General features: G+C 42.0%; 1 protein-coding gene and 1 non-coding gene across 2 annotated transcripts in view; both read right to left on the reverse strand.

Moving 5' to 3' along the window:
- Positions 1 to 25,777, reverse strand: part of LOC124788906 (glycine receptor subunit alpha-3-like) — a 723,618-nt gene that overhangs the window by 204,888 nt on the left and 492,953 nt on the right. The gene's annotated exons all lie outside the window — the stretch shown is intronic.
- On the reverse strand, positions 25,216 to 25,290 carry Trnat-ugu. Its single transcript has one exon. It is a non-coding gene; the product is annotated as a tRNA-Thr (tRNA).

Raw genomic sequence — 25,777 nt, forward strand, 5'->3', positions numbered from 1 at the left:
ACAGAAGGTTGTTTTTACTTTCCTATAAAGTATAACTAAGGTGGGCAGTGAACTGAAATATTCGTGTGCCTTGTAGCTTATGACCGAACGCCATATTAACCATACCCTTTGGAATGTTATAGTCGATCGTCTCAAAAGCAATAAATTTTAGTTTGCGTTTTTTACAGACAACGTTATTCAGAACTGTGATTATTAATGTGCTTGTACAGTGTAAATTAAGTGTCTCCATTCAACTGGGTGAAACCGGGCTTCAAAGTTTTGTAAATGTCTTGTGAAGTGGCTACAATTTTACTTCACGCTGCGCCAAGTCGGGCGATCGGCAGAACAAGAGGCAGTTTTTGAGCGTAACGAATAGCGAGCAGGAAATTTTAGCATTGTGTAACCTCAAAGTTTGGTTAAAAGTGGAAGTTAAGCACGTTATTAAAAGCAAACGAAGGGAATTTCCCTAGGTCAGGCAAGTCATTATGTCGTAGTAATGCAAACACTGTTATGGAAATGTTGGCTTCGATTATGTACGGTTTGTTGCACCAAGAAGTGGCAAATTGAAGACAACCGACATCATAATATTTCGTTATGAGATAATTTTCAAATCTACCTCTTCGTGGTACACACACAAACAGACTGAGTAGGGGACACTGTCGTCAATCCCTGCTGCAATTATGACATCACATATTACGTTGATTCAGCTACAACGTCTGCATGAAACTGGGACATTCGCAACTAGGAGTGTTGACTGTGGCGCTCCACGGACGCATCGCACTCTCGACATGAAGTGGACGTCCCTCATCAAGCAGAAGAGATCCCAACGACTAGAACTCGATACGTTGCCCATGCCTGGGTTCCCTGTAGAACTCATTGTCTTGCAGTGTGTGTACCTTGACATGGAAGATTTGAAAGAAATGCAACTTTCAGACTTCGTTCGTGTCCAAACGGCAGTTTTCCTGACATGGGTCCATATCAACATTTCATCTATGAATTGTCAAACATCCTGTACATTCATAGCTACCAATAGTGCCCGACTATTCGTTTGGATCAGCTGTCAATGGCAAGTCGTGCCATGGACTCCACGATCCACAGGCACTGTCGGAGTAAAATCCTTATACGTATAGTACAAATCAGTCTTAACCAATACAAATCAAATAGCTGCGTCACATTTCACCCTATTTCGTCTCGCACTTGCTACAACTGAAGCGAGATCTGCAGATCACATTCTCTATGATCCTCACATGCGGGAAGTCGTTCTGAAATCACTGTTATAAAGATCATGATCTTTATAGTGACTCATAATCTATCTGAGAATTCCAATCTCTTGTCATAGTGCTGTAGCCAACAAACGGCTACAAAGTCCTGAAAGAATTTTTCGCTCTGCAGTGGAGATTGGGCTGATCAGAAACATCCTGGCACATTAAAACCGTTTACCGGACGGGGACTCCAACCTGGGACTATTGGGTTTCGCAGACTAGTACTCAGCGACTGAGCTATCAAAGCACAGCGCACTATCTGCCCCAACAAATTTCCTTCCGCCAGTACTTTCCCGCGAAAGGCTAAAGAACTAGTTTTGTGTCCCGCTTCAGCGATCAATTTTAATCTGCCGGTGACTTTCAAATCAATGCAAACGCCGCTGTAGAGCGGAAATTCGTTGTGTAAACAGTCCTTGAAGACGTGGCTGTGACACATCTCCACAATACTCCACCATATCCTTTTCTCCCACGAGTACTTCGGTAAAGCCAAAACCTCTCAGACAAACAGAAGCTAAACGATGTCAAAGTTAGCGTAAGGAGGACTATGCGTGAAGCGTTCATTGAATTCGAAAGTAAAATTCTATGTACCGACTTGACAGAAAATCCTAGGAAGTTTTGGTCTTACGTTAAATCAGTAAGTGGCTCGAAACAGCATATCCAGACACTACGGGATGATGATGGCATTGAAACAGAGGATGACACGCGTAAAGCTGAAATACTAAACACCTTTTTCCAAAGCTCTTTCACAGGGGAAGACCGCACTGCAGTTCCTTCTCTAAATCCTCGCACAAACGAAAAAATGGCTGACATCGAAATAAGTGTCCAAGGAATAGAAAAGCAACTGGAATCACTCAACAAAAGAAAGTCCACTGGACCTGACGCGATACCAATTCGATTCTACACAGAGTACGCGAAAGAACTTGCCCCCCTTCTAACAGCCGTGTACCGCAAGTCTCTAGAGGAACGGAGGGTTCCAAATGATTGGAAAAGAGCACAGATAGTCCCAGTCTTCAAGAAGGGTCGTCGAGCAGATGCGCAAAACTATAGACCTATATCTCTTACGTCGATCTCTTGTAGAATTTTAGAACATGTTTTTTGCTCGCGTATCATGTCATTTCTGGAAACCCAGAATCTACTATGTAGGAATCAACATGGATTCCGGAAACAGCGATCGTGTGAGACCCAACTCGCCTTATTTGTTCATGAGACCCAGAAAATATTAGATACAGGCTCCCAGGTAGATGCTATTTTTCTTGACTTCCGGAAGGCGTTCGATACAGTTCCGCACTGTCGCCTGATAAACAAAGTAAGAGCCTACGGAATATCAGACCAACTGTGTGGCTGGATTGAAGAGTTTTTAGCAAACAGAACACAGCATGTTGTTATCAATGGAGAGACGTCTACAGAAGTTAAAGTAACCTCTGGCGTGCCACAGGGGAGTGTTATGGGACCATTGCTTTTCACAATATATATAAATGACTTAGTAGATAGTGTCGGAAGTTCCATGCGGCTTTTCGCGGATGATGCTGTAGTATACAGAGAAGTTGCAGCATTAGAAAATTGTAGCGAAATGCAGGAAGATCTGCAGCGGATAGGCACTTGGTGCAGGGAGTGGCAACTGACCCTTAACATAGACAAATGTAATGTATTGCGAATACATAGAAAGAAGGATCCTTTATTGTATGATTATATGATAGCGGAACAAACACTGGTAGCAGTTACTTCTGTAAAATATCTGGGAGTATGCGTGCGGAACGATTTGAAGTGGAATGATCATATAAAATTAATTGTTGGTGAGGCGGGTACCAGGTTGAGATTCATTGGGAGAGTGCTTAGAAAATGTAGTCCATCAACAAAGGAGGTGGCTTACAAAACACTCGTTCGACCCATACTTGAGTATTGCTCATCAGTGTGGGATCCGTACCAGATCGGTCTGACGAAGGAGATAGAGAAGATCCAAAGAAGAGCGGCGCGTTTCGTCACAGGGTTATTTGGTAACCGTGATAGCGTTACGGAGATGTTTAATAAACTCAAGTGGCAGACTCTGCAAGAGAGGCGCTCTGCATCGCGGTGTAGCTTGCTCGCCAGGTTTCGAGAGGGTGCGTTTCTGGATGAGGTATCGAATATATTGCTTCCCCCTACTTATACCTCCCGAGGAGATCACGAATGTAAAATTAGAGAGATTAGAGCGCGCACGGAGGCTTTCAGACAGTCGTTCTTCCCGCGAACCATACGCGACTGGAACAGGAAAGGGAGGTAATGACAGTGGCACGTAAAGTGCCCTCCGCCACACACCGTTGGGTGGCTTGCGGAGTATCAATGTAGATGTAGATGTAGAAAGTTTGGAAAGTAAGATATGAGGTGCCGGTGGATGTAAGGTTGTAAGGGCGCCTCCTGAATCTTGCTTGTAAAACTCAGTCGGTGAGCACATGCCTCCCAAAGACAAAGGTCTCGGGTTGGAGACGCCGTTAGGCAAACAGTTTTATTCTGCCAGGAAGTTGCCAACGAATACATATTGTCGGTCAGTAAATTGATGTGGTTTTCGACTATGACAAACGGAGGCTGTCCTATGAGGTTTCGCGTATTACCAAGTGTAAACGTATCCCGCGTGATAATCCGTCCACCACCTCTTTGAATGGTGTCCTGCTTCGGCAAACTGAGTTCAACATCTCATGTGTTTTCCGAATCTGCTTTTATGGAAGTTATGATGATTGTCATTCCGCTCTTCGTTTCTTCTGTGGCACGAGGTAAAGGGGACACCAACATACTTTCCTTCACATATCACGACAAGAGAAAATCGAGTGCAGTCATGTCTAGCGACCTTGGTGGCGATGAGTGCAGGACAGTGTCTCGGGGTCCCATGCGTCCTATTCAAAGTTAAGGCGGAGTGACATTTAATAAGCTGACGAGCGTTGTTGTACCAGTGTGGTTGAGCCCCGTCGTGTTGGAAAATTAAGGCATCGGAGTCTTCCTGAAATTGTGAAAAAAGCCAGTTTTACAGCATCTGAAGGTAGTTCAGCGCTGGGTAGGGAGCACACGACTCCGAGGCACTGTCCTTCATCGTTGGCCTCCAAGATCTCCAGACATCTACAATCGACTTGAGCAAATGCGTGCCGCAACTCATCAGTCCGAACGACCGTTTCTAATGCTTCCACCGACCGATTGCTGTAGTCCAGTGCTGATGCTAAATCAGTACCTTCTGCTGAACGCTAGGCACACGCCACGAGACATACACTACTGTTATATTTCTCTTGGTAGTAATAACCCTCCCCCACTACTCCATCCCTACCCAACCCTCTATATCTCTCCGAGACAACAGCCTTCGTTAACTCCATTTTTAGCTCTTGTAACGTCTTATTTAAGAAATTTTTCAATTACGCAATGCATAAAACCACTTAAATATTTTCCAGAAAACATCGAGAGGTGTTGGCCAGTCCCAAGCAAATCCGCTGCGTAATCTCAACAGTGCTGACGTTAGGAGGTGAGTCGTACCGAATACACCCCGCCACCCCCCACCCTGTCCCCAACACCACCCACCACATACACACAAACACACGCACCGAGAGAGAAAGAGAAGTAGGTAGTACAAAGTTTATTAGAGGACCCAGAATGAGCAGTGAGTTCCAAATTTCCAATCTGATTTCCTTGCTTTCGCTGAACCTCACAATACGAATACTTTGTCATTTACTTCATAAACTGATAAACTACATTTCTTTCCACTGGAATTAATGCTTATTATTAATCACTTGGTTATCTGTACCACTTCATTTTATAAAATCTATCGCGTCATCTGTGGCGCCCTGCAGCAGGCATGATAGTTTTCAGATGTTCGAAGGAGTAATTTGCACAGAATACAGGATGTTTCAAGGCTATTCTTCTGTTCTTCACTTCTTCTAAGCCATTTGGAAAAGGGGAGAAGAATACACTTTCCTTCTCATACCCCACAAGAAGAAATCATAGAGATTCATGTCTGGCCATCTTGAGGCCAACGACGCAGGACAGTGCCACGGAGTCGCGTGCTCCCTACCCAGCCCTCAACTATCTTCAGATGCTGCAGAATTAGCTTTTTTCACAATTTCAGGGGAACTCAAATGAATTAATTTTCCAACAGGACGGGGCTCAACCACATTGGAACAACAACGCTCGTCAGTTTGGCTGGTTCAAATGGCTCTCAGCACAATGGGACTTAACATCTCAGGTCGTCAGTCCCCCAGAACTTACAACTACTTAAACCAAACTAACCTAAGGACATCACTCACATCCATGCCCGAGGCAGGAATTGAAACTGTGACCGTAGCAGTCACACGGTTCCGGACTGAAGCGGCTAGAACCGCTCAGCCACTTAGGCCGGCTTGTCGTCAGTTCCTTAAGTGGCACTCCGCCTCAACTTAGGACAGAGCCCGAGACACTGTCCTACACTCATGGCCACCAAGGTCGCTAGACATGACTGCACTCGATTTTTTCTTGTCTGGATATGAGAAGGAAAGTATGTTCGTGTCTCCTTTACCTTCTGCCACAGAAGAAATGAAGACCATAATAACAGCCTCCACAACTTCTATAAAAGCAGATAGGTTGTGTAAAGTATATGACGAATTTGGCTACAATTTAGATGTTGTTCGTATTGGTGATGGTTGACACACAGGGCATTTGTAACACCATAGCTAAAATATTAAAATTATATCAGTGTTTCGCAACTAATCCAATTTTTAAAGTATATTTCTTTATCAACATATATGGTGTTTTGATATCAGATCCGTTTCTAAACACCCTGTACATTACGCAAGAAAGCATCACTTCTTCGAAGCCCTCTAACTGTCTCCCAATGGGACGCATAAGTTTAAAATTTGGCTCGCAGGTGCTCACAACCTTCCTCAGTTATAGCGCTAAAATGTGGCGCACTGCAACATCATCCTCGGGCTTAACGAAACTTGAGACACCAAGATGTCGACACATGCGACAAAAACGTCAGAGCTTAATGAGGTCACATGTGCACCAAAATCTACCACAATTCTGCCTGGCGCCGTGTGGACGTTATAACCTCCCAACAGATAAATTCTTTCCGTAACTTCCGAATAAAATGTGAGTAACCTCCCAATGAAAATGTGACTCGTATGTAACCTTTAAGTAACTAACTGACTGTGAACCTTAACTGGTAAATCTGGACGACATCAGTGCTGCGTCATGTCCCTGAAAGATCATTCTGAATAAATTGAAAGTTCTTACCTCAACTGTGTCGCCGGATAATGCTTATATATCTGCTCGTATAAGAAATTTTTCCGGTACAGCCGCTAGATTTGTCATGTATAAAAAGAAACAACTGATTTTCCTTTACGATAATCGGGATGACCAGGGATAGGAGAAAGTAGTTAAATCTCAAAATTCAGATGAATGATTGTCGAAAGTTAATTTTATAAGAAAGATTATTACTAAAAGATTTTTCAAACCATTTACGTGGGACTTGATGTAAACAGTACAAAATCATTTGTTACAAATTACACAGGCTTGGTGCTATAAATTGTAATTTTTGGTTTTACCTTACACTACATCGCTCAGGCACCACCATCGCTTTCCACGACCGGCCCCAACCACCTGACCGTGAGCTACTACTACTACTACTGCCGACACTGCTCTCTGGTCTGCAAGTCTACTGTAGCATACATATCGTAGGCAGCGCGTGAGCAGTCCATAGAAATTACATCTGCTCGAGTGCGCTAGCAATAAATTCCTCAGTCATGGACCTCTTACAACCTGTCACTGGATGAAAAGGTCGTCACAACCTCCCTTACCCACATTTCATCCCTTTTCTTGATGTGCCTGCTGTGGAGCTCAGAACTGAGACATCCAGCTTTTAATAACGAGATTTTCTTATGGAAGGCCGAGAAAGGCATTGCAGACACACGCCGCTCAGAATCGACACAAAAGCCCTCAGGAAATGTCATAAAGAATGTGAATGAAAGCATCGAATCCCTTCGGAAATTAATTTTCCAACATTTCGTGGTCAATAACGACATTTCGCATTGCGATTAACAACAGGTCGACGTTTTTGACAATGCTTGATACTACTGACACCTTTCGGATGGTAACACCATCTAAGGACTGTCTAAGGGTTGCTTGCACTCAGGTTCTAGGGCAATCGCGAGGTACCACTTGGCTAAATAGGGTGTCTAGGGAACTGCTTGCCCTCGGGAGATAGAGTAGTCGCGAGTTAACACTCAGTAAATTAGTGATGTGTTCTCTGACTGGTACATTTGTGAAGAGCTCATCGAGGGCTTGTGGGGGTACCCATGGTGTTGCAGGACTGGAAGGTCATTGAGGAACCCTTTGCTCTTTTATTCAAGTGCATGTTATTGTCGCAGCCCCACGTGGGGGCGCGGAAAAGCGTTAACACGTTCAAATTTCGTCGAATGGTTTTGAAATGCCCCTTGTGGCTCCCCCCTGTATACCAGAGCAAAATTTGCTGTCACAATACACTCTAAAGGGATCAGATCACGTTCAGTGGGGTTGTTTATTGTAGTGTGAAATGTCGTTTCAGTCCGCCAAAGGTGTGTGAATCAACGCCACAAGGGAGGGTGTAGTTTCATTGTGTCCACTTTTGCTACCTCCTCAGGGTTCTTGGTGTCGATTGTGAGAGATGGTGTACCTCAAATGGTTTACTCGGCCACGCATACGAAAACCGCGTAATTTCAACGCTGGTGATCGCTGTGCTGATATTCATTGAAAGGCTTCAAAAGAAAAGTTGAAATTTTGGCGTTGGGTAGATTTGCGGTGAAATTTGGAGCCATTGTGACATTATTAACCCATCTTACACCTCACATGAACTTCTGAGCTTCCGCATGTGTTGACACCTTGCTGTTTCAGACGTCGCTGAAGCCGAGTGCAACGTCGGAGGGCGCCACGCTTTGGTATGGTTACAGATGAGGGTTGTTGAAACGTTTGAGCCGAATTTGAAACTTATCCGTCTCAATGGGAAACAATTACAGAGCTTCAAAGAAGTGAAACACAGCATGAAAGAAGAACAGCTGTAGTCTTATTGTGAAGAATACAGTTTATAACAATGCTACAAGTATCGATGAAATTACAGTCACAATGAATAGTTTTAAAAATGAACATGAGAATTTCCATGTAACTCTTTTAGGTCTATGGAAAAACGTGCTCACATTTAGATGGGAGGTAGAAAGATTCCCGCAAAGAATTTCAGAATGTAATAAATGACAGTAAATTTCAATCTTTCACCACCATATGAATAGTGAATCCTAACTTCACCAACAAAATGACAGAGGGTTTTTAGTTTAGGATAACAAACAACTGTTCGGCGATGGCTCTTTAGAAATCAATTGCATTTAGTTTCGGTATTTACTCCCACTTCAATTTGCATTGCAGAACAAAGTAAATGTTGTCACTGTGCGCTTTGAGCCTTGTTTGGAAACCAACTCGTTCGCATCACTCGCAGTATTTGTTGTTGACAACAGTAATGTCCACAGTACTCTTCTCTTTCTGTTTCAGTCAACACTGCTCCATTGTCTCTCATATTCTTTCAACAACTTTAACTCTAGTGTAACAGCGATACACAGCATGATTGATACGTTTCCTCCTGAAGAGTTGTCCGATATGTACCTCGTTTATGGGCTCATTGAATGTAATGGAAGGGTGGCGCAGCAGCGTTATGGTGAGCAATTCTCGCAGCGGCTGCAACATCGCAGTCTGCACGCTTCGTCTCAGTGCTGTTGGATTATACGTATTGTTATTGCACATTGGAGCCATTTGTGTTGTTGAGAAAGCCGGGGTCGGTGGCCGTGCGGTTCTAGGCGCTCCAGTCGGAGCCGCGCTGCTGCTACGGTCGCAGGTTCGAATCCTGCCTCGGGCATGGGTGTGTTTGATGTCCTTAGGTTAGATAGGTTTAAGTAGTTCTACGTTCTAGGGGACTGATGACCACAGCAGTTGAGTCCCATAGTGCTCAGAGCCCTTTGAACGATTTTTTTGTTGTTGAGAAAATATTTTCGCAGATACAGAGGTAATTGGAGAAGAAACCAAACAAAACACAATTACTTTATTCGTCTGCAATGTTCCACAAGAAACCGTAGTTCCCATATATATATATGGAGAGAATCACCTTCCAAAACGTTGATAGAGAAGTTCGGTTTAACACTGCATTGAAGTTCATACGCCATAGCGGCCACATATAGTGGCTCCCAATTCCTATATGTAAGGTTCACAGTATGTCTCTGGTACTTCGGAATTGCTCGTAGCAATGCCCTTCGTTGCTAAATAACCCGCAGTTGACACAGCAGAGTTTTCTGTCTCCTTGAGAAACTCTCTGATGTGACTGGCTTACGAGCCTCACCCATTCAGATTAAAGCTGCAACCACTGACTTGTAAAGACCCAACCAAACTGCCGTCTCATTGCATCATACGCAAGGCATCTCTCGTTAAGACTATAGCACAAAATCATTTGCAATCCGATGGCTGGCTGGTATTGGAACTGATACAATTTTTTTCAAATTGAAAAAGAGTCTTGATTACTAAATTATGATTATTTAACAAAGCGTTTCACCCGTTTGAGGTGCCATCAGATTATTTTGTATTCTACAAATAAGCATCATTTAAAACATGCGAGATGGAGCGTGGGCCTTACATACATCAGCGTGGTCCTCTTTCTGAGCTTCTAAGTTTGCTGGTGTTGGTGTGTTTAAAGTCCACGCCCTCTCACACGTTTCGACTAATGCTTATTCGCAAAATTCAGCATAATCTTATGATGCCACAAAAAGGTGAAACGCGCTATTAAATAATCATTATTTTGATACGAAGACAGTTTTCTTTTCGAAACATATTAGCTGTAACATTAAGGAGCAATCGCGGCCACTTCAGTGTTGCATCTTTCCAATTTAAACTGACTTTTCATCGTCACTACTAAAGTGCAAGAATCCTCAGAAGAGTGACCAGGAAAGAGTGAGGAAGCTTTCTTTTGACGACGGCCGCATACGGCTTCCTGCCGTTGGTGAACTGGGGCGATGCGGGGTTCGTCTCTTTCCGCGTCGCTAGGCGGAGGGCCGACAAAGAAAGGCACCCCAACAAAGACGCTTGGCTGAGAACCTCTTAGCTCGATAGGGTCGCCCGGAATGGGCCGCCACCTCATGTTGCGGAGCAAGTGTGGGACCACTGGGCGCGACGTCTCGCCGAAATGATGAGTGCGCCATGGCCTTGGCGTCCTTATTCCCTTTGCCAGAAGGTCGCATGCCGTCGGATGTTTACAGATACACACGAAAGAAAATATGGCTTCCATTGAGCTCAGATATCACTGAGGAAAGTAAAATTTTATTATTTCTGCAGCTGATGTATGGTTCACTGATTAATATACTACCTTCAACGAACTCAGGTACAACTGTGTAATATACAGACACTGGTACAAGGAAATAAATGTACTCTGTTTTACGAATTCTTCCACTTACTTGTTGCCTTGAACACCATTTCCTTAATTTTTATCAGCGTCTGAATCTGCTGCTAGACTTTTTCTGCCACCCATTTACTCCAAGTTCTGCGTTACGTTTTCCCTTTGAAATGTTTTTCTGCAGTTGTATGGTTTTCCAAATGCTTCAATAGACTGACGTACAATACTTCTTCAGAATTGACTTCTACATCTTTAAAAGTAACACAAATGCTTCTTCTATCCAGAAAACTCTGGCCATAACCGTTTGTCAGGATTAACCTCATATATATCTCTGTTTCAGGTGCAGCGCCGCCACATGCTGCTTACTTCTTCGATTTTCGTTTTACAACTGGCGTGATGTGTAAGTCCCATATTCTTTCCACTGCTGCAGTAGGCCGCACTATACAAATTACGGTTATTAGAATGGTCTAAACTTAACTGACTACTTCATTTAATAATACGTTGCTTATTATTATTTCTTATTTAAAATATATCGCAAGTCACCGACTCATATGGGTATACGTCCTGAAGTTCTCACATTATTTACATCTTTGGACGCCCTTGAGCTGATTCAGGAGATACATTGGCACGATTGAGCTTAACTGCCCAGTTCTTAACAGGTGCATGTGAAACAGGACATTTCTTATAAAACCACATTAACTTTGTAGTGACTTCATCTGTAATGAATCGCCAACACGAAGAATTACATGACATCACGGAATTTTATGTGGCCCTGTTCAGACTTAATGCAACTACTATTTATTATCTTATTATCGTAAGTGAAATAAGATGATGAAACCAAAATGTATTGATGTCAACAATGTTTCCAGCAAACTCAAGATGCAGTTTCCTTGACCCAACATTTTCTGAAATTACATGTCAGCAGTTTGGAAATAATGGAACTGAGTATTTGGGATTTCCAGTTTCTTATGCCATTATGTTCGTCCTGTTCTGTTTATTTATTAATTGAGATGTTTTCTGAAATTTTTATTTCACAAGGTGACCAACTGAAACCGTATGCTAATTGTATTTATTTATTCAGTTTCTCTTCTGTCAAGCTCTTTGTTTTTCTTATATCTTCAATCCTTTCAGAGTTTTTCTTGTCAACGAAGGAAGATAATTTCAAATAGGAGTAGATGAATCACTACATTTTTAATAATCACCGATTTAGACAAGAAATATTAAATAATTGCCAGTTTTATCGTGATAATTTTGCCGTTTTGCACCATTCAATACAACTTATGGTTTTCGCTGGGTACACTGATAAAGTAGGCGATGTCGATGTGCAACCTTAAACATGGAATGGAGTGTAACCACGCGACTTTATTTAAGACCATCGCGGCCAGCAACCGCCACTGCGTTATAGTGGGCGATAAGAGAACATTTACCCACAGGTTGCTGCCCTCTGCTCCACTCTAACGTGTCCGCCTTCAAGGTCATAGGCTACGTCGTGGGTAACCTGATATCTGAATTTCGTCTGCGAGAAACCGTATAAAACACGTCAAAATGACTTACGGAAAAGCGCAGCAATATTAATGGACTCATCCGAAATTTTCCACCAGGACGATACAAAATAAGATAACTACAAAAATAAATAAATAAATAAAACAAGAACGGTGAGTAAAAACTGAAGTTTAGTTCGCCTTCGATGTATTTTAGAATATATGTAAAGTATAACAAGAAACCTGTATTGGGATATTAGTATTGGAAAAATAATTTCATAATTCGTTTGAACTGCTGTGTGAAGCAGAAGTTGATATTTTAATCGAATATTACAGCAATTTTCTGGGCCACCTGTAACTGTCGCTTCTGCAGAACTTTCTCTTGGTAGTAATATATCAGCGGACACTGCGTGCGCCTTATCCTCAGCCAAATTGCACGAAACATTTAATTAGATTTGAGAAACTGTCGCATTATATACTTATGAGGAAAATTAAAGAAAATTTACAAACGATGTCACTGTTGAATAATGACCAGACGAATATCGCTGGAATGTAGCTAAGAATGTATATCCACTAAAATAATGTGTCCTAAACAAGAAGTATCATCCTTAGCGGCTACAATGCCCAAATCCCAAGTAATACATGCGATATAAAATATATGGTCTTCATGTCTAGAGGCAATCTATGCAGTCTGCTTGCAAGAGTTTCAAAGTGTTTCCAACAAGGTGTGTTTAGCATATATCCCATTTTAGGAACGTTAATGACAAAGTGCGGAGATGGGCTGTGATTAAATAATTATTCTTTCTTGAAACAGATCGACATTTATTTTCTTTTAAGCTTTCTGTAACCTGGTGCCTAACGTGTATGATCTTCCTTGGTAATGAGCGGTGTATATCGTATAATTCAGGACGTATACAGAGATACACTGATCAGCCAGAACATTATGACCACCGACCTACTATCGATATAAGCGCGTCCAGGCGACAGCAGCGTCACCTGGCGATGAATGGCTGCTAGTCAGAAACACACATGGTGCATGTAATACCAATGAGCACTCTGTCCGTGTGTAGAATGGGGAAGAAGCGCGACCTGTCGGAGTTGACCGAGGGCAGATTTTGATGGCCCGGAATCTCGGCACGAACATTTGGGAAACTGCAAGACTTGCTGAGTATTCGAGGAATTCTGAGTCGAGTGTCTTCAGCATGTAGCGAAACCAAGACGAATCCACGTCCAGACGTCATGGGATTCGACGACCACCCCTCATTACCGATGTCGGACGTCTTAGGCCATGCAGACTGGTAAAACAGGACAGGCGGCGAACTGTGGCGGAACTAACATCAGGCTTTAATGCTGGGCAGAGTATATGTGTGTATGAACACACAGTGCATCGACTACTTCTAACGACAGGTCTCCGCAGCCGTCGACGTATGTATGTGCCGATGTTAACACCACTACATCGGTAACTACCATTGAAATGGGCACGTGACCATCGGCACTGGACGTTGGCGCAGTTTCAGAGCGTTGCATGGTCTAATGAATCCCCATATGTTCTTCATCATAGCGATGGGAGGGCACGAATCCGACCTCATCCGGGAGAACAGCTCCTTGACATCTGTGCTGCGGGGTTGAGACAAGTCGGCGGAGGCTACATTAGGCACTGGAGAATAGTCACGTGGGTGTTCTTGGGTCACGTGAAGCACCTGCAAGGCACCGTAACGGCCAAAGTGTATCGTCTACTGATCGCAGACCTTGTGCACCCCTTCAAGGCGATAATGGTTCCCGGCAGCAATGGAACTTTTCAACGAGATAATACGCCATGTCAAAGGGCCTGGAGTGTGATAGATTGGTTCGAGAAACACCGTGGTGAGTTGCAGTTCACATCCTGGCCCCACAACTCGTCTCATCTTAGCGCTATTGAACACATTTGGGATATGACTGAACGTGGCGGCATAGCTGATACCCCTCTTACTAGTGTTAGGTAACCTGTGATTGCAGATCTGAAGTCAACTCCTTCCAGCGACATACAAAGGCATCATTGTTTCCATTCCAAGAAGATGCGTAGCCGCTGTTATCCATGCCAACAGTGGACATACCCACTATTAGTTAGGTAGTAATATTGTTCTGGCTAATCAGTGTAAATACTGGGTAAACAGGGGGAAAATTTAAACCTCGATACATAGAGCACAATGAGGGTACGAAAAGCAATAGATGAACATTCGGTACCTACCTGAAAAACCTGTGGAAGAATGCAGAAGACTTTGGAAGAACGCAGAATAGTTAAAACCTTCTGCGCACAGTAAAAAAAAAAGATAAATTACTCGACGTCATACTTACTACCAGATAAAGGAAACATGGGGCACTACTCATTGAACATAATGAGCGCGAAATGTGTGGTTTTTATTCCATCCTTCATAGTCCTCCACATTGAAATGGCAGAGACCGAATACTAAACAGTATATTCTAATCACCTGCTGTCACTTCGTGCCATTAGAGGCAATTATCACTATCAGTGGAGGTGATTCCAATTTAGTACATAATAATTCCAAAGAAATGTAGATGCATATGAAAAAATTGGTTATGAGGGTTTGAGATTTGTGGAAACTACTGCGTCGTATACGAAAGTATGTTCACCCGGAAGTTTACAGGGATGGACATACAGTGTTGAGGCTGTGGTGTCACCGCCAGACACCACACTTGCTAGGTGGTAGCTTTAAATCGGCCGCGGTCCATTAGTACATGTCGGACCCGCGTGTCGCCACTTTCAGTGATAGCAGACCGAGCGCCACCACACGGCAGGTCTAGAGAGACGTACTAGCACTCGCCCCAGTTGTACGGACGACGTAGCTAGCGATGCACACTGACGAAGCCTCGCTCATTTGCAGAGCAGATAGTTAGAATAGCCTTCAGCTAAGTCAATGGCTACGACCTAGCAAGGCGCCATTAGCCTTACATAGCTTGTATCTACAGAGTCTCACTTGAATCGTCAAGAGCTGTGTACCACAAGGATGGATTAAAGTTAAGTATTCCAGCAGCTACGTACTTTTCTTTATAGCATTCATTACGTATCCTGTTTCAGACTTCACGCCATCCTTCGTGTGTTTATAGCGTGCATTGCGGTCCCCTCAAATCACACTGTGTCGGCACTTCTGTCGACACATCAGAGGCAACGTCATATCGTGAGCTAATAGTTGACTCACGATAGCGTCCATAACGTTAGGATATGGAGCTCTGAAAACATTCATGCTAACTTCGAGGATGATGTAGATCAACAGACAGATGTTTTGTGCACTGGCCAGACGCAAATTCTAAGATCCCTGAAGAGGCTGGTGTTGCGTGCCTTGCGTACAAGGTGATATTGCCGCGAAGACTATCATTCAAACATCGAGTGATATTAGAAATTATTTTCTTGAAGTGGATGGTACTTCTACCCATTTCCACCATAATTATTCATGAACGGCTATACGACACAACAGGATAAGACTTATAAGACTTACTCCGAATTTTAAGACAGAGATACAATTCTCAACAATTCCGGTTTTCATGATGTTGCGAAGTGAAGATTGTTTTTAATGTTTTGCCCTTAACGATTTATCACCTGACCATTTACTGTGTTGCCAATGTTACTAGTTTTGAACCAGAGTGATATGACGATTAAAATCAGCGCTTATGGCGGCCACTAGTTTACTACACGTTCAGGCTCGATAATTATAGATAAAAGACGCTTATTTCGACAATCTATTGTGGATCACATATGCCTTTCAATAAGAAGTAAGTCACCTACTAATCGATAAAATGATTTTTTCCGATCCTACATAATGAGGCTGATGCACTAAGTTACGGACTCAGTACTAAATTATGTACAAAAGTACTTTTTCCGGGCTAAGAAAATAGCTGGACCTAAATGTTACTGGCCCCTGTAGACCACCACAGTTTCATTAGTTGTGTTCACTAAAACAAATATCTACCATATCACTGAAAGTGTGTCAAAGAGTATTATTTGAGCTATCTAGAATGCGCATAAGCTACCGGCGACCTATGTCCAAGTACCATGATGTCAATGAGTCTCATATTCTTCAGGAATCCCATACCACATTCTTATATCAGATCTAGTTGCTTCATCCTAGCTATCTCTGTTTAAGGTTAGGCTGGGTTTGATCCTTTCTCTTTACGAATAGGATTATGGAGAGTTTCTACCCATCGCTGGAATACATAGCAGATAAATGGGTATTAAATGTAGCTGCAAATGAAACTGTGAACAGAGGAAGATCCGTCAGGGTAACGATAAATTAAATAACTACAAAAACATTACTTGCCTCAGAAAATGCAACATGCAAATACTGTCTTGTGCTACGTGCAATGAAGGCAAAACTGCTATACAATAACTAAATTCAGGCCATATTGTAACATTTTCTGTTTTTACTCATTAAACAATCTACAAACAAATTCGCCGAGTGTATAGGATTACGAGAACTACTGTGCCATGCAAAATTGCAGTAGATAAACGAACAAGTTATTTACCATAAAATGCCTTCCCTTTGAGAATGTAATGATGTATTGCTAGCTAGACACACTTCTGCTAATAATAATAATAAACACTGTTCGTTGAAATATAACGATGTGTATAATTTTTCAAATTATTCTGCTCAAATATTTTGAAATTATCTTGAGCATTGTAGACCTGTTCTTTCCCTAGGGGGATGTGTTTAAATAAGCAGAAATGCGTTGTGAATAAAATCGAACAGGTGTTGATTTAGCACGACAAACTTAGAAGAGGTTTAGAGGGATTGGATATTTCGATACACGCTAACACTAACTCCTCAGTATAAAAGTATCGTGCAGGGCAGTTTTGAACAGGAATGTCCTATTTTACTTCTAGTTATTCTTTCACGTGGAAGTGTTGCAAGGTCTGTTCAGACTACCATGGACAGAAATCACAGAATTTCTAAATCAGCTGAACTTAAGATGTAAGAAGTTGACGACTAAATACCGGTTAACTGGAAGGAGCTTTGCTTGAAATCGTATTGGAAGATGAGGTTTTATAAAATAAGATCAAGTAAAACGTAAGCCATGATTCTATGTATTCCTGTTTTTTGTGCTAAAACGTAGCTAAACGAGACTTTTTCCACATATTTCGCGTCAAATATTCGTTGCACCAGTTTAAAAGTGGCGATGTTCTTTGTGCCTATTACTGTTAGGAAATAATTAAGCTCAGACTATTCCAGTTAACATCATTTTATCCACTGAAGATTCAACAAGCTATCTTGTAAGATTAGATTGAGTTTTACGTAATTTGTTTCTCTGGCTTGATCAATCACGCAGTCTACCCGTTTAAGAGGCATTGCATAACAAAGTCCCAAATACTTCAATTTCGAATAATCGAGTGTAAAATATTTATCTGGGTCCAGGGATATGTAAACACTACATATCACACATTATCCAAAAAGTGGCCATTTATGGTTCCGAAATATGGTAAGGGCAGTTGAGAGGAACTTCAGAGTCGCCGAAACGTAAACGACATCTCCTTAAAAAGCAAATCAAGTAAAGGAAAAGATTGAGCGAGAAAGAGCAATAAAGCAGAGATAAAGAGAAAATCAGAGAGTGGCCTTTCTTGAAAAATTCTCACACAAGTGGCTCTCTGATGGTGTAAAGTATGAGAAAATGAGTGTAGTGAGCTCGAAATTACACCTTTGCGTAATAGGGGCATGAAATGCACTCTTTTTTTCTGGGACTGCTTTAATAACACAACTTTCAGCTTCTTACCCCATTTCACTGTAAGTGCTTTGCTCTACCCTAGAGACTAACTCACGCTGCACGGAGGAACTGTACTATGCTTTTAGCTCTGACTCATTAGACGTGACTCTTCAGGGACTTGAAGCACAATGCCCCGACAGTCCAAGAAATGTAAAACTTTAATTTGTGTTTCTTAATTTACCATCTCCAGTTCTATTTTTCTGACTTACTCTTCTACAGCTAACTGAGCATCACTTAGAGTATCACTGTAAGAACAATAAATGATTAACGACTAAGAATCCTGTAAAGGTATGCCAGAAAAAAAATCTTTTCTTTAAGAAAAGACTTGTAAAGTATGCCACTAGAGGGGAAAATTGTAATGTTACTGCAAAGAGAGTATGTGTTATTAACTATTCTGAAGGTAAACAAGGAGATTATACAGACAGTCTGTTCGTTACCTCACTTCCGACATTGGAGCAGAAAGAATTTAGTAACGTGCTTTGGATAAGATTTACAAAGCATATAATTATGACAATCTTTTTCTTGCTTGGGTCGTGAAAAATTAGATTATCTTTCGCTCATTTAATCACCTACTTAATTCACAAAATTATTACAAAATACATAACTATGTATGCTTCTACAGCCGGTGTCAAACTGACTAAAAATCTTCTGGATGATGTAATGCACCACTATATAAAATATAAAACAGTTTAAAGTATAGAACTACATTTATAGTTTACATATTTTTAAGTATTTATAGTTATATATCTCTAAGTATCTTAAATTATTTAAAGCATTTTGAAATACTGTATTAAACATGAAATATTTCAAAACATAAAAGCAATGTATATCAAAACATTTTATATTTTAAGTAATTACGCGTTAGAGCACCTAGAATCCATGCCCCTAAGGAAGGCCGCTGTAAACGGCCGTAACGCCTGTTTTATAGTTTGTGTATCCTAAAGTACGATATTTTATATTTTATACAATGTAGCATTGCATCGCCCAGAAAAATTTTAATCATTTTAAAAAAAAAAATTTCTGATTTTTCCCTTACCGTTGGTTAATTCCCCGATGGAATCTTAATTAATTGGATAAAAATTTCTAAATTTTCTACTTGAGATGACTATATTTGGCCTCCATAAAAAGTCTGCCACAATACTGGGATAAGTATGAGGTGAAATTAATAAATATCAACAAAGAAAGTAAACAATACAGTTATCAGAATTCAGAAAACCTAATTTCTGGAAAACTGCTGAACTATTCAGAAAAATTTTCTTGCACACGTCCTGATTTATCTCATTCTGTCAAAAAATGTTTCGTTTGCATGAGTAACCTTCTGGCATGTGAGCTGCCCTTCTAACTGCAATGGCAAAAATGGAACTGAGAAGGAGTATTTAAATGAAAGTAGCACAGGTACTTGTGTAGGTGTTACCCTATGAAGCTCTTTTTTCTTAATTTTACTTCGTGCTGGTTGTTGGCCTAACTGCACTGAACTGATGATTATGTAGCCCCCATAGGTGATTTATAGCTCCAGAATCCACTCTGGAATACTTGGATATATCTGTCCAGCGACATATAAAAGTGTGAGATCAGCGACACATCCAAGGCTCAAACTACAACATTCATTTGTTATTGTATCTGTATATGCCTGTTTCTCTTACGATCTGAAACACCTTCCACAAGACAATGTGAAATCAAATAAATCGTCAAAAGTTACATCCTAATATATGAAACATTAAAAAATTTCACAAACAACTTAGGAATCGGAAGGTACACAGGTTGTTTCAAAAATATAGGGCTGAATTTCAGGGTAAGCTTTTAACGGTGAGTCTCAGCACAAGTAAGAGATAAGAAAAGCCGTATGAACAAGGGTCCGGAAACGGATATTTATTAAGGTGTCGGACATGGACGTCGGTTACCACGTACGTTACTAACTCTACTTATGAACTTTCCCTAGCTGTCCTGCAGTACTGTGTGGCTACACCGTGGTGTGACAGTGGTCGCTGTGCTCTGTGGCCGGACTGGAATTACTGTACTTCATGACGGGACCTGCAGTTTGCTCTGACGGAGAACACGGTGTAATCCTGTTAGCATGTAGACCGCAGCTGCCGTATGGTGTGAGTTTCTCGAGGTACAACTTTTGTCCTCCTGTAATGTTCTAAGTTACTGTGAACTCTGATTGTTTCATCTGAGGGTGAATTAAAATTCTGAGTACGCATCGTTGCATTTCATGTGTGGGTTGGTGAAGGACACGGCTGTACCGTGAACGATAACCAGACCACCGGTGAGCTGACAGAAAAACATTCCAAGGGTCCACCGCCGCTTATGTGAGCACGGTAGTTTCAACCTTCACCTGGATCAAGAGGGCGGCCACGACGTACATCACCTGTATCTGGGGACGCTATTGCTGGAGCTGCAGAACAAAATCCTCACAGCAGCACTCGGCTTTGGTCGGCAGCAGGATGTTTGTCAACACCGTTTTCCGACGCCTCTGTGAATAACAGCTGCATCTATACGGCCTACAGTGGATTCGCGCACTGGCCCCTGGGGATTTTCCTGCAAGACTGACGTTCCGTCGGTGTTTTATTCAACGATTTGGTATCAAGCTTGCTCTTCCAGCAATAGCGTTATGGACGCGTGTCGACATCCAAAATTTCCATAATCAGCATGAGTTGGCGTACGTCAATCCCCATCCAACTGTTTTGCCCATCAAAATGTTTCTCCGTTAACGTCTGCTCCGGGATTATAGAGGACTCTTGACAGGTTTCCATGTACTTACCTACTGCCTGAATGGTCTGAGGAACAGACAGATCTTTCGCATATGTTTGTCTTCTATGTTGGGAGATTTTTAACTATAACTCGTGCAACAGATGTGTTTCATGTACGGTTGTGCACTTGCCCATTTCAGTGTTCGCGTCCGCCAGCACCTGAGTCGCCATTATACTAATCGCAGTGTAGGTAAAGGTGGACCAGTTGCTTAGTTCCCACGCTCACTGACTTATGTCCGTTGGACTCCTGCCTCTGGGGCTACTTGGAGGCTTTGGAGTTTGCCACACCAGTGGAGGATGAGGCATCATTTCTTGCAAGAATTCAAGCCGGTAGTCAAAGAATACGTACATCCCTGGGAATTTTTGAACGTGTTGGCACCTCACTGCGACGACAAGCAGGCGACGGCCATTTCAAACACATCTTATGAGGCAGTGAACCGAGTGCATCATTGTGAAAATAAACAGGAGTTTTTCATGTGCCATGTAATAGACTTCCGTGTTTCATATCTCAGTGAATATCCATTTCCGGAACAATGTTAATATGGTCTTTTCTTATCTCCTAGATGTGTTGAATCTCATCCTGTAATATTACCGTGTTTCATCATTTCATATACAAATATGTATAAGAAGGAACAAAGGAAATTCATCAATAGATTTCATGAAAGCGTCGGTTCTGTAATGTGTAAAACGTGATTACAGTCTGCACTCCCGAAAGCTGATAGAAAACACTGTCATAACCCGTTTCAAATATGATGTAATTTTCCTCAAATCATAGTTACTTGCTGAAATTATACTGTACAGCCATTTAGCCTTTCTCAGACAACATTTCTCTCTGTCCTTTCCGTTCCAGTTAGAAAATGTATCGCCGTTAACCACAGCGTTGCCATTGCTATATTAGCTTTGAAGAAGGGTCATTGCATGTCCGCATTCAAATTAGACTGTTTCTTTAGAAGTTAAAAGAGAAAGCAGGGAAATGTGAAAGAATCCTCGATGTCTCCATCAAACTCTCAACCTACAAAACGTGAAACCAGTCTCACATTATGTCTAGCCTTGCTAAGAAAGACAGATCGCTCCTTGGGAACCCGCTGTTCTATTGCTGGATATTAATGTTTATTACTATACATAATAGGCATCCTTTCGTAAGCAGGTAAGTTTAAGAGAATGCTAAACATATTATTACAACCAAGTAGGCAATACTGAAGTTTATTGCCCATATTATTACGTTCTAATCATCCCGTTAACGCAACTTACTCACATTCACATTTTGCCATGCCATAAGTTACCCAATAAAATTCAATAATTGAAGCGTTAATAGAGGATGAGCGGAAGAATGTTAGAGAGTTCATTAGTGTTTCAAACGAGACAGTGGGTGACCATTAGGCTTCGGTGTTGTGGGCGTTATCAACTCCTCTGATATTCTGTTGTCGCTTCGTTACAGTAAGTTAAATTGGGTGAGTTTTTTAAGTGCGAACATTCCTATAATTATACAAGGTGTACATGAAGTCCGGGAACATTTTCAATTATTTATTGCACAGGAACCAAACACTGTACAGATATCATACATATATTATTTTGAATGAAAACCCTGAAAGTTTTTTTTCTTCATGTATACCGCCACAACGTAGTTTGGTAATTTGCCGATAGTCTTCGCTACTCCCAAATATGTCGAGTTCAGGTGCGGAGCGAGCTTTCTGTGTGTTGGAGTTCGACAAAAACAAATGTTCTGCAGCCTTTCAACGGGTGTTTAGAACCAAGTACGGTATGAAGCCACCAATAAGAAAGGCCGATTACCACTGGCACAACAAATTCCGAGTGAGAATACGGGAAGCGACTGCCGCACTCAACGATACCATGTAGGGACGCCTGCTGGGTTCGCATGTCGAATGTTTGTAAAAAAAAAAAAAAAAAAAAAAAAAAAAAAAAAAAAAAAAAAAAAAAAAAACTTTCAGAGTCTCTCTTGAAAATGAAATATATATGACGTCTGTACAATGTTTAGTTCTTATGCAATAAATAATTGAAACTGTTACCGCACTTTATGTATACCCTGTACTTTAAATTTTACTTTGTAGAAGACGCTCTTTAGGAATAGTCTTTCATTGGCTGTCTTGTCAGGATTTCATGTAGTGACGCCAGGTTTCATAAACTATTTCGTCCGGTGTATTTTAAACTCGAGGTGTCAGTAATCCCATATAACATTAATGTCTGGTTTCCAAACTCTGAACTGTGTTGTTGTTGTGGTCTTCAGTCCTGAGACTGGTTGGTGCAGCTCTCCATGCTACTCTATTCAGTGCAAGCTTCATCTCCCAGTACCTACTGCAGCCTAAATCCTTCTGAATCTGCTTAGCGTATTCATCTCTTGGTCTCCCTCTACGATTTTTACCCTCCACGCTGCCCTCCAGTACCAAATTGGTGATCCCTTGATGCCTCAGAACATGTCCTACCAACCGATCCCTTCTTCTAGTCACGTTGTGCCACAAACTCCTCTTCTCCCCAATTCTATTCAATACTTCCTCATTAGTTATGTGATCTACCCATCTAATCTTCAGCATTCCTCTGTAGCACCACATTTCGAAAGCTTCTATTCTCTTCTGGTCTAAACTATTTATCGTCCATGTTTCACTTCCATACATGGCTACACTCCATACAAATACTTTCATAAACGACTTCCTGACACTTAAATCTATACTCGTTGTTAACAAATTTCTCTTCTTCAGAAACACTTTCCTTGCCATTGCCAGTCTACATTTTACATCCTCTCTACTTTGACCATCATCAGTTATTTTGCTCCCCAAATAGCAAAACTCCTTTACTACTTTGTCTCATTTCCTAATCTAATTCCCTCAGCATCACCCGATTTAATTCGACTACATTCCATTATCCTCGTTTTGCTTTTGTTGATGTTCATCTTATACCCTCCTTTCAAGACACTGTCCATTCCGTTCAACTGCTCTTCCAAGTCCTTTGCTGTCTCTGACAGAATTACAGTGTCATCGGCCAACCTCAAAGTTTTTATTTCTTGTCCATGGATTTTAATACCTACTCCTAACTTTTCTTTTGTTCCCTTTACTGCTTGCTCAATATACAGATTCAATAGCTTCGGGGAGAGGCTTCCGAACTATGGAGGAGCATTTCCGTAAAGCATAATGTGTTAAAAAGGTAGAATTATTCTCAGGCGAGATATCGGAAGTCGTTTGATTCCTATAAACCTTCATCCCCACAAATTCCCGACGTCTTCTGGTGCAATGAACTCAATGCTGAGCTGAAGTCTCATTTGTCACCCTAAGTAGAAAACACGTAGGTGTGTATGCGCGACGTTCGGTGGTCAAAAGCAAAGATTTCCTGATAAGGAGCTGCAAGGACACCTACGACAAGTATCCGACGATTAAACAAGAACTTGGTCGCACGCACAAAGCATGTCGTTCGTAGTGCTCTCTGCCTTCTGCCGCCGCAGCGCGCTCCCTCGGAAACCGCACGCTGACACATGTGTCTCGTGATGACTGCGTGTTGTGTGATGTCCTTAGGTTAGTTTGGTTTAAGCAGTTCTAAGCTGTAGGGGACTGATGACCATAGATGTTAAGTCCCATACTGCTCAGAGCCATTTGAGCCATTTGACACATGCGTTCACTTTGGCGTGTGACCAACTCCACTGTCGTCATCCGAATGTCTTTGTCACCGCCTCAGCGTCGTCCCTACTACGAGTATGGCCAGTACTTATAAATAGTGGCCGCAGTGATTTTTAACATGGCTGACTCTGCAACGCATTCTGTGCTAAGTTGGTAACTTGTGCCCCTATTCAGCAGATTTGCCGAGCAGCACATTTCCCCTGCTTCATTAATAATGTTGTCCGACTACAAAGACCTCGACGAGGGAATTTTAGTATTCTTGTAGTCTATATTGTGCCACACACTGACACAATTCTTAACCATCACAGGTCTCTCTAGAAGGTACACAAGTGAGTATCGTCGAGTTTCGTTGAATCTGTTTGTCCTACATATAACGTTCTATAGCTACCTGGAATCGCTTCAGTCTTCTCAAACCAAGATTGTCTGTCACTGAGCCTACAACAGTTGAGAGTTTGGTTGTCCGACAGAAGATGCATATGGCTTTACGTTTTCTCAGTAATCTCCCTACATTCGATATTACAATTCCGACGTATGTCAAGATGACCATTCCTCCTAATTCTACTGCCTTCCTACTCCTCACTTTTCTTAAAGTGAGCCGGGTGTAAGGCAAGGCGAATTTCCCGTTCGGAGTACTCATTCTGCAAGAATACGAAACGGATTCTGCGTAGCTCACTGGTTGCGTTATCTGAATCCGATATGCCTCGTGCTCTGCGGATCAGCTGACGGCCAGTAAGTATAAGTCCATGTAGGCAGGTTTATGGTAGCCAGTGTAAACCAAATGCTATCTTGTTTTCACCGCACAACGCGTCCAGAGACGGACGACATTTCTATCGTAAATTTATGTTCGAATGAAGTTAATTTGTGTGTTGTAGAAATTCATTCATCGACGCAGTGACTTGGGCCAGATTGCGAACGAATGACAAATCAAGACCATAAGCTGTCGACAGGCGTTGATATACATCAACGGGTACAGTTGAAATTGTGTGCCCTGACCGGGACTCGAACCCGGGATCTCCTGCATACATGACAGACGCTCTATCCATCTGAGCCACCGAGGGCACAGAGGATAGTGAGATTGCTGGGATTTATCCCTTCCACGCTCCCCGTCAGACCCACATTCCCACCTTAATGTCCACACACTACATTCTTAGTGGCCCTCCCAATTACACTGATTACTCGCGGCAGATAATCTAACCGAGTCCCGTAAGAGTTCAGGCAATGAGTGTGCATCCAGCACCAAAGAAGGTCAATGGCCCGATAGACTTAACTATAAGAAGATGTCCGAAAAAACAGATACCATCTTCATATATTCATATAGATTACGAAGGTGTCATCCACATACCGACGAAAGCGCGTGGGTTTTAATTCCTCCGCCTAGAGTGCTCTTTCTTCGACATCTTCCATAAAAACGTTAGGCACAATGGCTGAATAAGAATTACCCGTTGCCACAACGCCTGTCTGTTGAAAGTGTTGATCACTGAATAACGACAAGAAGTTTCTCTTGCAGCTTCTCAGCTATGAAGAACAGTGATTCCGGCAATGTGAC

Source organism: Schistocerca piceifrons, chromosome 3 (assembly GCF_021461385.2).
Source record: "Schistocerca piceifrons isolate TAMUIC-IGC-003096 chromosome 3, iqSchPice1.1, whole genome shotgun sequence".
NCBI classification, from domain to species: domain Eukaryota; kingdom Metazoa; phylum Arthropoda; class Insecta; order Orthoptera; family Acrididae; genus Schistocerca; species Schistocerca piceifrons.